Genomic DNA, 14,605 nt, shown 5'->3' with positions numbered 1-14,605 from the left:
CCATCAGAATGTGGGCAAGATCAGAATGTGGGCACCATCAGAATGTGGGAAAGATCAGAATGTGGGCAAGATCAGAATGTGGGCACCATCAGAATGTGGGCACCATCAGAATGTGGGCAAGATCAGAATGTGGGCACCATCAGAATGTGGGCAAGATCAGAATGTGGGCAAGATCAGAATGTGGGCACCATCAGAATGTGGGCAAGATCAGAATGTGGGCACCATCAGAATGTGGGAAAGATCAGAATGTGGGCAAGATCAGAATGTGGGCACCATCAGAATGTGGGCAGCATCAGAATGTGGGCAAGATCATAATGTGGGCAAGATCGGAATGTGGGCACCATCAGAATGTGGGCAAGATCAGAATGTGGGCACCATCAGAATATGGGCACCATCAGAATGTGGGCAAGATCAGAATGTGGGCACCATCAGAATGTGGGCAAGATCAGAATGTGTGCACCATCCGAATGTGGGCAAGATCAGAATGTGGGCAACATCAGAATGTGGGCAAGATCAGAATGTGGGCACCATCAGAATGTGGGCACCATCAGAATGTGGGAAAGATCAGAATGTGGGCAAGATCAGAATGTGGGCACCATCAGAATGTGGGCAAGATCAGAATGTGGGCAAGATCAGAATGTGGGCACCATCAGAATGTGGGCAAGATTAGAATGTGGGCACCATCAGAATGTGGGAAAGATCAGAATGTGGGCAAGATCAGAATGTGGGCACCATCAGAATGTGGGCAAGATCAGAATGTGGGCACCATCAGAATGTGGGCAAGATCAGAATGTGGGCAAGATCAGAATGTGGGCACCATCAGAATGTGGGCAAGATCACGATTGTTACGGATACAGTTATCCTGTGTGTGTGTGTATCCTGTGTGTGTTTCTTTTCTCTCCTTCTCCCCTCACAGGTGAAAACCATCACTCCCCAATCAGTCAACAATCAATCATCAATCAGAAGACACACCTCCTCCTACTTCCTATCCTATCACAGTTCCTTCCCCATGGTTTAAAAACCCCATCATTTGTTTGCTCTAGAGCAATCTCTAGCTCAATCTCTCTGTAAATGCCATGTCTGTAGGTCTCTGTGTTTCACTCTCGCTTTGTGTCTTAACCTCTCTTTTGTTTAAAGCACCTCCATAGCACTTTGTCATCACCTGTGAGTATTGTTTTTGGTTATGGTGTTTGTTTGTTGCTGGTGGGAAAAGGGGGAAACCAAGACAAGTCGCCCATGGGCATACACTACCCGTAGGTGAACTTTGTTAAATACACTAGTTAGAACTGGGCGGACCACCAACTGTATTTTTGGTTGGTTAGTTAGCTGTTGTTAAAGTAGGCTAGTCTAGCTTAGGGGTGTTTTTGAATACTTATTGTTTCTTTCCTTGGGTCCAGCTCAGCCCCTTTTCCTGCTCCCCCCATTACCGTGTGTTTATAAATAAACCTAGAGTTTGACGGTAGATTTCTGTTGTCGTGGTTATTTCGTGCACACTTTTACTTTGTCACAATAATAATTTGCATGAGTTATGTTACGGGTCTCATTACCATCCCCCCTAGACTGTCGGGCCAAAAGGGATTCGTAACAACGATAAAGGACTGATTTTACCACCAGATATTAATGTTATTCATTATTGAAATTTACTCAGATGATCAATATGAATCTCTTATTTGTTTTATTAGTTTAGAAAGAGAACCCTTTTTCCATTAGTACCTGTCTAACCAATATTTACAATGTTTTTATCACAAAAAAAAGAAAGCTAACCCCAAGACGTCTTAGATTGTTGTAGAACGGGTTTGATGTTTCGTGACAACAATGCCAGCAAAACACCAAACACCCTTATTGCTAAGATTTGTATCAGATCATGACAATGTTTTGATGATTAGAATGGATTTCATTATACAGGTGCACTGGAATATTTGGAGATAGTAGGGCCTAAGACAGCAGTACGCTAGTCTAGACGCTGCAAAACATTATTTTTGACCCTCTCTCACCCTCAAGTCTCCAATGTCAAGCGTTTCAAACCCAAGAGCTGAGCCCAGAAATGAGCCCTCTCAGTCAGCTGGTGTTGGACCTAACCTACCAAGCTGACACCAGCACTGCTTCAAAAGAAAGAATCAACATTTTAAAAATCATGAACCAATCAAAGGATTATATTTACAACATTGGAAAAAAGAAAGCAGAGTAAATTGCTATCTGGGCATAATCAGAGAATACTTAATTGGCTGATTATCTCTACTCTGTCAGAAATACGAAGCAGAGACACAGATCCTTACCATGTTCAGGCTCAGTGATTTTTATTTTTTATTTTATTTCACCTTTATTTATCCAGGTAAGCTAGTTGAGAACAAGTTCTCATTTGCAACTGCGACCTGGCCAAGATAAAGCATAGCAGTTCGACACATCCAACAACACAGAGTTACACATGGAATTACTCACACACAGAGTTATACATGGAATGAACGAAACATACAGTCAATAATACAGTAGAAAAAAAAACAAAGTCTATATACAGTGAGTGCAAATAAGGTCAAATAAGGCAATAAATAGGTCATGGTGGCGAAGTAATTACGATATGGCAATTAAACACTGGAATGGTAGATGTGCAAAAGATGGATGTGCAAGTAGAGATAATGTGGTGCAAAAGGAGCAAAATAAATAAATACAGGGGATGAGGTAGATAGATGGGCTGTATACAGATGGGCTATGAACAGGTGCAGTGATCTGTGAGCTGCTCTGACAGATGGTTCTTAAAGCTAGTGAGGGAGATGGGAATCTCCAGCTTCAGTGATTTTTGCAGTTCGTTCCAGTCAGTGGCAGCAGAGAACTGGAAGGAAAGGCGACCAAACGAGGAATTGGCTTTGGGGGTGACCATTGAGATATACCTGCTGGAGCGTGTGCTACGAGTGGGTGCTGCTATGGTGACCAGTGAGCTGAGATAGGGCGGGGCTTTACCTAGCAGAGACTTGTAGATAACCTGTAGCCAGTGGGTTTGGCGACGAGTATGAAGCGAGAGCCAGCCAACGAGAGCGTACAGGTCGCAGTGGTGGGTAGTATATAGGGCTTTGGTGACAAAACGGATGGCACTGTGATAGACTACATCCAGTTTGCTGAGTAGAATATTGGAGGCAATTTTATAGATGACATCGCCGAAGTCAAGGATCGGTAGGATGGTCAGTTTTACGAGGGTATGTTTGGCAGCATGAGTGAAGGAAGCTTTGTTCCAAAATAGGAAGCCAATTCTAGATTTAATTTTTGTTTGGATATGCTTAATGTGAGTCTGGATGGAGAGTTTACAGTCCAGCCAGACACCTAAGTATTTGTAGTTATCCACGTATTCTAAGTCAGAGCCGTCTAGAGTAGTGATGTTGGATGGGCGGGCAGGTGCGGGCAATGATCGGTTGAATAGCATGCATTTAATTTTATTTGCGTTGAAGAGCAGTTGGAGGCCACGGAAGGAGGATTGTATGGCATTGAAGCTCGTCTGGAGGTTAATTAACACAGTGTCCAAAGAAGGGCCAGAAGTATACAGAATGGTGTCATCTGCGTAGAGGTTAATTAGAGAACCACAAGCAGCAAGAGCGACATCATTGATCTATACAGAGAAAAGAGACGGCCTGAGAATTGAAACCTGTGGCACCCCTATAGAAACTGCCAGAGGTCCAGACAACATGCCCTTCGATTTGACACACTGACCTCTATCAGAGAAGTAGTTGGTAAACCAGGCGAGGATATCATTTGAGAAACCATGGCTGTCGAGTCTGCCAATAAGAATGTGGTGATTGACAGAGTCGAAAGCCTTGGCCAGGTCGATGAATACAGCTGCACTGTAATGTCTCTTATCAATGGCGGTTATGATGTCGTTTAGGACCTTGAGCGTGGCTCAGGTGCACCCATGACCAGCTCTGAAACCAGATTGCATAGCGGAGAAGGTACGGTGCGATTCAAAATGGTCGGTGATCTGTTTGTTAACTTGGCTTTCGAAGACCTTAGAAAGACAGGGTAGGATAGATATAGGTCTGTAGCAGTTTGTGTCTAGAGTGTCACACCCTTTAAAGAGGGGGATGACCGCGGCAGCTTTCCAATCTTTGGGAATCTCAGATGATACGCAAGAGAATTTGAACAGTCTAGTAATAGGGGTTGCAACAATTTCAGCAGATAATTTTAGATGAGGGAGGATTGGGCAAGTTGCTGTGGGGGGTTCCGGGCAGTTGACCGGGGTAGGGGTAGCCAGGTGGAAAGCAAGGCAAGTGGTAGAAAAATTCTCAATTATCGTGGATTTATCGGTGGTGACAGTGTTTCCTAGCCTCAGTGCTGTGGGTAGTTGGAAGGAGGTGATCTTACTCTCCATGGACTTTACAGTGTCCCAGAACTTTTTGGAGTTTGTATTACAGGATGCAAATTTCTGTTTGAAAAAGCCAGCCTTAGCTTTCCTAACTGCCTGTGTATATTTGTTCCTATCTTCCTTGAAAAGTTGCATATCACGGGGGCTATTCGATGCTAATGCAGTACCCCACAGGATGTTTTTGTGCTGGTCAAGGGCAGACAGGTCTGGAGTGAACAATGACTATATCTATTTTTATTTTTGAATGGGGCATGCTTATTTAAGATGGTGAGGTAGGCACTTTTAAAGAATAACCAGGCATCCTCTACTGACGGGATGAGGTCAATGTCATTCCAGGATACCCCGGCCAGGTTGATTAGAAAGGCCTGCTCGCAGAAGTGACGGCCGGTGTGTTAAGCATATCCCAGTTTAGGTCACCTAACAGTACAAACTCTGAAGATAAATGGGGGGCAATTCATTCACATATGGTGTCCAGGGTGCAGCTGGGGGCTGAGAGGGGTCTGTAATAAGTAGCAACAGTGAGAGACTTATTTCTGGAATGTTTGGGCACAGACCTGGATAGCATGACAGAACTCTGCAGGCTGTCTCCAGAACTCTGCAGGCCTGTCTCTGCAGTAGATTGGGAACAGACCTGGATAGCATGACAGAACTCTGTAGGCTGTCTCTGCAGTAGATTGGGCACTGATAGAGGAATTCTAAATTCCTGTATGTTTTATTGCCAAAACCAAATTCGCACTCGTTTCTAATTCATTAATGAGGTGTAAGTTCATTAATTATGCATGAAGTAGATCGAGACCAGTCTTAAAAGCCAGGTAAGAGCGTTTAATTCCAGAGAGTACTAACTACATACACAGATTTCCACAGGTTATAAACTGAAAATGACATCATCAGTTTCCCACGATAGCCCCGTTTTTTTTAGGTCCGGAGATGCTTTCTACTCCCTTCATAAACCAGACATTCCAATCTGTCTAAAAGATATACTTTTCTCCCACTAATGGAACATAACTCAAACATTCTTATCTTGTCTGTAAAGCTATATCAGCCCCACCCCTTAAACTACCCAAGAGGCACAGACAATTAATTCGTTCTGCTTACATTTTCAGTTACAGCTTAACCAAGAACTCATACTTTTCATACCATAACATAATAGTATTAGAATAAATGGTTCTAATCAATAATGTATACATAATTAATCATTTCAACTATAATTTCCTCTAACAATCCTCCCTTTGATCAAATATTATACATTCAAATCTACATCTAGTTTTATTTAACCATAAAAAATAAAAGTATAAACGAACTTAACTAACCTTTTTATAGAGGTTTATCAGATGTATCATATGAATAGGCTTATAATTAACCTTATTGTAAAGGTTTATCAGATTCTTCACACATCATTAATCAAATCTAACCTTAACTCCAACTGTTTTTAAACCTACACCAGATTGATAACTCCTCTTTCAGGATTTTTGTTACAATCTTTATTAAAAAACAGTTTAATCATTGAAACAAATTACAATCTAATTGTCCTTCATCTCAACACTATTCTCATCAAAAACAAATTCCCCTCAAATGGCAGATCCAGATTCGTCCACTTCTTCTGTAGACATGCCTTCAGTCCTCCACGGGTCAGAACCTGGAACCGGCCCATAACGCCCCATCTGTAGTGTCATTGATCTCTCCATAGTCCTGGAAACAATAACTTTCATACATACACGCAATCAACCACGTACGTACAAAACTAACACAGTCACACAGGTGAAGGTGGCCCATAACACCACATTTTTCCATAAATACTGACAACCCAATTTAGTTCAGAGAAGTATCCACCCCAGAGTTTCTGCCAACCCGTGAGCCAGGGTGGTCAAAACAGCTGAGGCTTCGGGCACTGATTCGTCCGGAGCTGTGTTACCTGGGATGTAAGACATGGTCCTGATTATCACGCCCACTTCCCCCTTTTATCTAATGCAATTATATTCTGTCAGGTCTTCCAGCTGGTTGCTTCAGTCTGTTCTACAAAACCTTTAATAATAACACCTCTGGTATTCCTGCTAAAGCGCTGTTGATTATCATAACTATAATTAATCCAGTCCACGTTCTTGTGAGAGTAGAGCCCCGGAAATGCTTAACTCTAATCCTGCTAGGATCTGATTTCTTGCTTTGACTCATCTGGCACCTCCCCTGGAACCCCAATGTTATCAATGTATACCTTGTCATCAAATGACCCAGATGGAGTGAGTTCCCTTTTAGATAACTTCATGTCCTGTTGTCTGCGCACATGACCCACACAACCACTAGGTGTCAACACTGGCCCATTTTATTTTATTGAAATCCCCAGAGTTCAACCAGCCTGTCAATTCAGACATGGTCTCGTCAGTGGTCATATTCTCTGTCCGATTGCAAGTACTAACTTGGTTCCTGGGGATATAAATAGTGCAAATCAATACAACTGTCATTATCTGGCATTCCTGCTTTCATGAACAGCTTTACCATACCGACCCACACTCCTCTACTCAGAACCGTAATAGGGTGTCGACCAAGACCTGGTCATCTTCCTACCACAACCCTTGATCCTCCTTTATTTCTATTTAAAGGGTTAAGCGTATCTTTATGCCACTCAACTCTACCTTCTTCCATGCTGGGTGAGTGGATTCATATAGCCCTCTCTCCCCATGAGCTATGACCTGTGTCCACGATCAATATGGGAACCTGCACCGATATCTCTTCTATTTTGGAACAAAATCCTCACCGTCTAAACCATGGGTCAAATTACCACTCCCCGCATATCTAGTAGGACGTGCTGTATCAGGAATATGTCACCCACGATAAAACAGCTTCAGACGAACAGCTTCCATGTGAAGCCCCACCCTCTCCCCTAGAACACATCGCTTAGCAAGAGCCAGACACATCTTCACTTCTATGAACAACAACAGTGAGGAAAGGACAGGTAAGGTATTTTTCATTCGAGAGATGGCCCCCAGAATTCTGTTAATTCCAGTTCTCCTCTCGAACTCTGTTATTGTTCGACAGGGGTTTTTGCCTTACCCTCCCGCAGTGCGAAATGAATCCGGGTAGCTCTTTCAGCTAGCTGTCACCAGAAGTTCCTGGTATGGTCCCCCCAACAGGCCTATGGGACTGGATTGAGTGACTTCACCTGTAGTGCATAAAATCTTGGACATACAGGTTTGGTTAATAAAACAGTTTCTTATTCGTTCTGTTTATTAGCTAAAAAAATGTTTTATTAGTTAATTATCCCGTAGGTCACATCCTATTCTAGAACACTATTTACCCATCCCCCCTTTGTTACCTGGCTCTGCCCAGGTAACAACCTTGCCTTATTCTTACACAATGACTTAGGTAAGATTTAGTGAATTATCCTTATGTCTGACATTATCATTTAGGAGTGTCCCTTTCATTTTCCACATGTCCAATTCTCGCTTTTGTCTCCACTCAGTAACTGTTATCTACACACTATGTTATCTTTGCTCGTCCTGGCTCCCCTTCTAAAACTTCTCTCTGCTCTCCAAAATTCAAGGTCTCTGCAGTGCGGGGGAGGGCTCTTCTGTCCGCCTGTGGCTCTGTTTCTCATGTTTCCAAATTTTAACTACATGTCTCACTGTTTGGCTTTATCTCATTTCTTTAGATTTAAGTTACCCTCTCCTCCTTATTTGGCTTAATCTCTCATGATTAAGTTTAGCTCTTTTATGGAAATGTTACCAATAGCTTTGACTTTTGAATCAGATTTTTAGGTCTAACCTTACAACTATAAGCCCAGGGTTTGTAAGGCCCTAGTTAAAATCTTATTTTCCGGTTGTGTCAGTAAAGAACTCTAATAATCGTTATCTCACGCCACTAATTGTTAGACTCCCCTCTCGCATGGAACTATCATGTCTATAGATATGGCTTTTCTCTAAAGTCCTTACATTTCCTTAATCAATCTATCTTAATCCTAACAATAATCCTAAATTATCACAGATGTCCTATATTCCTGTTAAATGTAATACTATTTAAAAACTTATAATAATCAATCAAGGTCTAATAAATGCTAACCATATTAAAAATCCTTCCTACACTAACAAGCCCTCTCCTTGGGGACCCTCAGTATTCTATCTGACAATAACATGGATTTAATATGTGTTGCAAAGTGTGGAATAAAACTTTGGTCATGGAAAACAGAGTAAAGCAGAACAAAGCATTATTATAACCCATCTGGTCCTCTCAGCTACTCCTATCCTGCACCAGGTGGGCACCATGCCACCCTTCACAACAGGGAGAACAAACATACATGGGTCATCCTCAGTCAGTCTCATCCTCCCCTGAAAGCATGCTTCAGTATCTCCAACTGGATCATCAAGCAAAGGCATCATGCCTGAAGCCTTCACCACATCTGTAACAGACTTCTTAAAACACGGTATGATGCAAGCAGCACAACACATCAATAACAAAAATACAAGAATTAGGGTCAGAAATCCAGTAACCACCATACCAGTGTACTTACCTAACCAGGCTCCCAACTAAGAGAACAGTCAGACTCCTCCACCCCCGCCATGGTCCTCATCTCAGCAGATAGTGCATCAAGCCCATTAAGGCCCTTAGATATACTACCATCTGGACTGGTGTTATTAGGAATATACGTGCAACATTGTTCACGGAACATCTTGCAGACGCCCCCCTGACTGGCAAGAAGCATATCCAAAGCAAGTCCATTCTGTATAAGACAGCCACAAATTGTCCCTACCATCAAAACCAGTCTCCGTGCCTAATTGATCAATAGCTGAATAGTCTAACATTAATTACCTGAATGGGATTTTTAACACAGTGGTGGCAGGTTCGGTCCAGGGGTGGTAGAGGAGTGTGTCTGACCCTGGTTCGTCTGGGACCTCTGGTTTTGGCAGTACCTTAATAGAAAACACACCCATCGTGTCTGTCCCGGTCCTTTGTAGTCCGGGGGTGTAAGTGCCTGCATCAGAGAGCTTAATAGTTTGATGGTTAGTAGGATTTCATCACCTTTACAAAGTTCAACAGTGCTCCCAGGTTTCCCCCATATCATGGAAAACCTATCCACCTTTGTGGGATCCCCTATGCCATAAGGATATCCTCTTCTCCAATCCCAGAACTGTCCCAAGTTGGTTATCATGTAATCCCCATACGGACACCCTCCCCCATTACACAGGTAATGTCCCCCGTCTTTTGACACTCCTGTACACGGGTGTTAAAACCAAACAAAAATATCTCAATTTCTTCCCTGCCCTGTTGGCTCAAAATATGTTATCTTCCCCTATTTATTCTCAATGATGAATATGACTTTCTCTCTGTTACAATACCAAATCACTAATAGCCCATTCAACAACTTCACAGCTAATGTTATAAGACAGAATCCTGAACCACTTTCTCATTTGCGGTTCAAACAGTAATTCTAACCCCTCAACCAAAACTGCTTCATTTCTAATGAATTTACCTTAAAACTAGTAACTCAATATGACCACATCCATTATACAAATGGCTCTCCCCTGAGGCTGATCAGACCTCAGAAGACAGTCACGATAAGGTCAAAAGGTCATACCATATTTGACATAAAGAACCCTTTATCCTTACAATAGAAATAGTCACCTGTGTGAGCGTGCCTCTAAAACCTAATGATAATTCCCCTTTGACTCAAATCAATAATCATAAGTTTTAAACATCGTCTACGGATATGTTTACTTAAATGACCATGCTACCTTTAGATACAATTAACCCGATAACTTTATTATCCAATGCACTGTGTAATTAAAACCCATAAAATAACATACATTAAGGGAAGATTTCGGCAGTACCTGTATGGTTAGTGAGAAAGTCCATATTGCAAATGTACGGTCCCTTACTAGACGTCCGAAATCGTTTGTAAAATTTGCGGATGGCGTCGGGCCGAGCGGCAGGGCCGGACCTACCAGGAAGTCATCAAATGAACTTTGTCGGACATTCGGTTTCCGTTTTACAAAAATAATAAGATTTAGGTCATTTTTCCGCTGTCCCGGAAATTCCCACAAGAGGGCATAAGCAATCATATTGCTATTGGACAAAACATCACGATTCACGACGGGGCCTTATCTCGAAAACTGAAAATATTTAGAAGCCGAAACTCGGTGAGCGTAGGGGCGGCATAATGGGCAGTTGGCCCTGAACAAGATGGCGTCTAGGCCTCAACGGTTTTTGAGTTATGGCCATTTCTCTGGGATTAAAGGTCCAAAATGAAAATAGAGAAATTATTTTTCCACTTCACGTCAAAGTCAAGGAGCCTCCGGTGTCAATAAAAAAAGAACCAGCCATTTATCTATCGTCATTTAAGAGAAATCGTACAACGACACCTTGGTGATGTTCACGGATAGGTGTTTTTTTTCAACGGTTACAGATCCAGTTGCAGGGTGTTCTTACGAATCTTTTTAAAGTGGGCTGCGGAGCTCTGCGAGATTTCTGTGATTTTCTATGATTTTCTGAAATAACACACTCACTAAACCCTCCGTAAATAACTCAGTTCTTAACATAAAGACTTAAAACTCAGGATTCTGTAAAGGCATACCCCAATCATGACATCAGTTTATTTATAGCTTCCTGTGCCAACCGGAAGTGCCTTAAATGGTGTCACAGTGGCAGTTTCCAAGGGTTAAAAAGGTCAGATCTTTTCAAAACTTCATATGTGTGATTAGGCAACCCCCATAAACTGTAAGTCAGTCATTTCTCCCAACAGATGTCAAAGAAAAGCTCTCTCTCTCACACACACACACAGAAACACACACACAGCAAGGATGGAGTGACAAAGTGCGGTGCTTAAAGACACACAAAGCCTAAAAAGTGGGTTTTGGTGTCAATTGGTATCAGTTTGGTGTCAGAATGACATCTAATTGACTGATGGACACTGACTTGCTAGTTGACTTTTGTACATTAGCAATATGTTTAAACGGAGAGGGACCATCACCAAAATGGCATTCTGAAATCAACACAAAAAATGGCATCACCATAGTCTCCAGACTGTGCCGAGTTCAACGAGACGCCCCGCTTGACCGTAGCTCCCTCTGAGTGCAGTGACCTTGAAAAAAAGCAGAACCAAAATGAAGCCTGGCCCTCAATGTCATTTGCTTTTGGGTGACAGTGAGAGAACCGTTAGGGTGAGAAGCACAATTCGACCTCAGGTACGTTCCTGAGGTCCTTCCGACAGTCTTCTATGACAGTCCATCAGACCACTATGAGGTCTACCTGTGCCAATTCTAAGCTTCCTGAAGCAACCGGAAGTGGTTGAAATCACCTTATCAGTGTTGATCCATACACTGCCTGCAGTTTGATAGACATAGTGCATTCAACCCTGTGTAGATCAGTCAATTCTTAACTTAAAGACTTAAAACTCAGGATTCTGTAAGTTTCTATGTCATGGGTTTACTTATAGCTTCCTGTGCCAACCGGAAGTGCCTTTAATGGTGTCACAGTGGCAGTTTCCAAGGGTTAAAGAGGTCAGATCTTTTCAAAACTTCATATGTGTGACTAGGTAACCCTCATGAACTGTAAATCAGTCATTTCTCCCAACAGATGTCAATGAAAAGCTCTCACACGCACACACAGCAAGGATGGAGTGAAAAAGGGCGGTGCTCAAAGACACGGAGAGCAGGCAATGGCATAAACATAATCTCTAGGCCGTGCCGAGTTCAACGAGATATCCCGCTTGACCGTAGCTCGCTCGGTCTGAGCGCAGCGACCATGAGAAAAGTAGGCCCAAAATTAAGCCTGCCCCACCACGTCATTTGCTTATGGGTGACAGTGAGAGAACCTTTAGGGTGAGAAGCACAATTTGACCTCAGGTACGTTCCTAAGGTCCTTCCGATCCGTGCAAGCCTAACCTTGACCGTGTGGCATTAACCCTTAATAGTTAAAAGAAGGTGTTTACTTCAAAGAGTTTGCATTGACTTGTCTCCCCATAGGAATACATTGCCTGCACCCCTAAATTCAACCTGAAGTCTATATGGGTTATGAATGCCGTATGAACCTGTCTTTGGTAGCAGTCCATCAGGCCAGTATGAGGTCTACCTGTGTTGATTCTAAGCATCCTGGACCAACCGGAAGTGGTTAAAATCACCCTAAAAGTGTTTTTCCATACCCTGCCTGCAGTTTGATAGACATAGTGCATTCAACCCTGTGTAAATCAGTCAATTCTTAATGTAAGGACTTAAAACTCAGGATTCTGTAACAGCATTCCCCAGTGAGGATATGTGTTGACTTATAGCTTCCTGTGCCAACCGGAAGTGCCATAATTGGTGTCTCAGGGGCTGTTTCGAGGGGTTAAAAAAGTCAGATCTGTCCAAAACTTCATATGTGTGATTAGGCAACCCCCATGAACTGTAAATCAGTCATTTTTCCCATAAAATTTCTAAGGAAAACTAAATCACACAGGCACACAACTTGGAAGGAGGGACGTATTGGTGTTTGTAGAGACAGACAGTGCCTCCAATAGTTAGCTTTGTTCGAGCTAAAAAAGAACCGTCAGACCTAGAGTTCCGAAACTTTAGAAACCTGTTCTAGACCTCAGGTCGATAGTGCGTGGTGAGTTACGTGGCTCTAGACGGTTCTCGGACCGAGAAACAGCTTCATACATTTGCAATGACTTCAATTCATTTTGACCATTACGAAAATGGCGACATTTAGAAATGTCTCAGAGACACAAGACTAGGTGCATTGCGACCGTCTCGGCCCATATAGACAGACCCCAACGTTTCTGCCCGATAGCTCATTCAAGGACCCCGTAGCAAGTCATGGAAAAAATTGGATTTTCAGCACCAATTAGGGTTTTGCTCGGACACCAAATGACCGATCGAGCCGAAACTTGGGATTCGGGGTCGCCTCAGCTAGGCCTACACATAACATAAGAAAGGGACCCGCAGCTAGAACGTAACTACGTGTTTTATTTTTTTTTTATGGTTTGAACATAAGGCGTTGTGAATTTTGGGCCAGCTCTGAAGTATGTGATAGTTGGCTACTAAACGAGTTGGAAAAAGTGGGTTTAGTGTCAGTTTGTGTCAGTTTGTTGTCAGAATGATATCTAATTGACTGATGGACGGTGACTTGCTGGTGACTCTTGTCCATTTGCAATATGTTTAAACAGTGAGGTACCATCACCAAAAGTGACATTCTGAAATCAACCCTAACGAGCCATTGAGATGAACCAGAATCACTGCCCAGCCATCCCGAGTTCATCGGGCCAGTCAATTTCACATTCCTGCAGGGTTTTTATAGCATGACAAATTCGTGATGGTACCTGCCCATTGAGCCATATTGCAAATGCACAGTGACTTTGCAAAAGTGAGAAAACATAAACAAATGGACATGATGAAATCAACACAACGAGTGATGGAAAGGTACAACTATCACTGCTCGGCCATCCTGTGTTCATCAGACCAGTCAATTTAACATTTTTGAGCATGTCAAATTTCATATGGTAATTGTCCATTGAACCATATTGCAAATGCACGTGCACTTGCAATATGATTCTATAGTGAAAAAACATCACCTAATGGACATGATGAAATCAACACAACGAGTGATGGAAATGTACAACTATCACTGCTCGGCCATCCTGTGTTCATCAGACCAGTCAATTTTGCATTTTTGAGCATGTCAAATTTCATATGGTAAATGCCCATTGAAACATATTGCAAATGCACGTGCACTTGCAATATGATTCTATAGTGAAAAAACAACACCTAATGGACATGATGAAATCAACACAACGAGTGATGGAAAGGTACAACTATCACTGCTCGGCCACCCTGTGTTCATCAGGCCAGTCAATTTAGCATTTTTGAGCATGTCAAATTTCATATGGTAAATGCCAATTGAACCATATTGCAAATGCACGTGCATTTGCAATATGATTCTATAGTGAAAAAACATCACCTAATGGACATGATGAAATCAACACAACGAGTGATGGAAAGGTACAACTATCACCGCTCGGCCATCCTGTGTTCATCAGGCCAGTCAATTTTGCATTTTTGAGCATGTCAAATTTCATATGGCATTTGGCCCCAAAAAAAGTGAATTTTGACTTTGACTTTTGACTTCCTATGAAATCATATTGTAAATGGACAAATCATATTCCTTATGCACAAGTAAAAAGAAAAAAATATATATATATGATATTAAAATACAACTAAAGTATGTTGATACAGTTCTTATACGTGTGTAATTGACACAAAATTTGAAAGAATTTCGAAAAACGGTCCAGAAAGCACTTTT

This window comes from Oncorhynchus nerka, linkage group LG1 (genome assembly GCF_034236695.1).
Source record: "Oncorhynchus nerka isolate Pitt River linkage group LG1, Oner_Uvic_2.0, whole genome shotgun sequence".
NCBI classification, from domain to species: domain Eukaryota; kingdom Metazoa; phylum Chordata; class Actinopteri; order Salmoniformes; family Salmonidae; genus Oncorhynchus; species Oncorhynchus nerka.
Note: the sequence above shows the minus strand (reverse complement) of the source record.